This window comes from Glossina fuscipes, unplaced genomic scaffold, assembly GCF_014805625.2.
Source record: "Glossina fuscipes isolate IAEA_lab_2018 unplaced genomic scaffold, Yale_Gfus_2 73, whole genome shotgun sequence".
Lineage (NCBI taxonomy): Eukaryota > Metazoa > Arthropoda > Insecta > Diptera > Glossinidae > Glossina > Glossina fuscipes.
The window spans coordinates 1,266,910-1,267,961 of record NW_023998436.1 but is presented as its reverse complement, the minus strand read 5'-3'; the positions used below and the strand labels follow the sequence as shown (position 1 = coordinate 1,267,961).

The window sequence follows — 1,052 nt, the reverse complement described above, 5'->3', positions numbered from 1 at the left end:
GGGATGGCGATTAAAGCTGAACCAGCTCATCCCCTATCCGTTAAGTCCAAAAAAAACTATTTGTACAGGTCAGCTAGTTGGATTGTCTGAGGGTACTTACCTAGACGGCTATGACACCAAACTGAACGAGTCTGTGCGATGCGCCGCTCTTTTATAGCCGGGGGTCTCGCTTGCTTGTCCTAATGCCAACATACTCTATGTGTTTACATCAGTTTGAGGTAATATGCTTATGTGTATGCTTAGCTTAGGTTGGCTGCAGTCGCAATCTCAGTTACGACTTGCATGACCCTACTTATGCGCAACTTAGAACCAACTTATATCTAACTTATTACTCTATTTGTTCAAATGTCTGCTCACTAAGCACTCAGGTACCAAATCGCATGATTCGATCACCGTTAGGTATGTGAGTGCTTGTGCGCTGAGTTTGCATGTACTTTGTGTATTTTTGCATGTGTGATCGTGTCTTTGTACAATGTGTGTATGCAGTTTATGCATTATCTATGTTTTTACTATTTCTTTACCTACCTAAGTTCAATTCTGCTTGTTTTCTTTTCGTGTGTGATATTGTGTGGGTGTGTTTGTGTGCAATGCTATGTGTGACTCTAACGTTTATTTGTTTTGTCTGATCGTCTATTCATTGCAGCGCGTGATGGTTTCTACTTGATGGTATACCCTAACGGGATTTATGCAGTACCGCGTAATATGTACGCGTTTCTGTACGATTTTAAGGCATGCAGACTTCTGTATGCACCTATGACCTAACAGTGCTATAAAATACTATACATGATTTTTTGGGTATGTGAGTTTGCCTGCGCGAGTATGCGTAGTATAAGGGTTTCTATAAGCTGAGACCCTAACGGTATTTATACCGTGCTGCGTACTATGTACGCGTTTCTATACAATTTAAGGCATACAGATTTCTTTCCGTTTGTGTTGTACTCTTCATGCGGTTTTATACCTGAGGTCGACTTGGGTTTGAGTTATATGACTCATAGGTTCTACGGTTTTGATTCTACAGGCATGGTTTGAGATTTACTTTTACAATGATTTTG

At 40.6% G+C, this 1,052-nt stretch overlaps 1 protein-coding gene across 1 annotated transcript in view; it reads left to right on the top strand.

Moving 5' to 3' along the window:
- The window catches only part of LOC119638160 (probable multidrug resistance-associated protein lethal(2)03659), a 21,108-nt gene that overhangs the window by 19,263 nt on the left and 793 nt on the right, over positions 1 to 1,052 (top strand). The gene's annotated exons all lie outside the window — the stretch shown is intronic.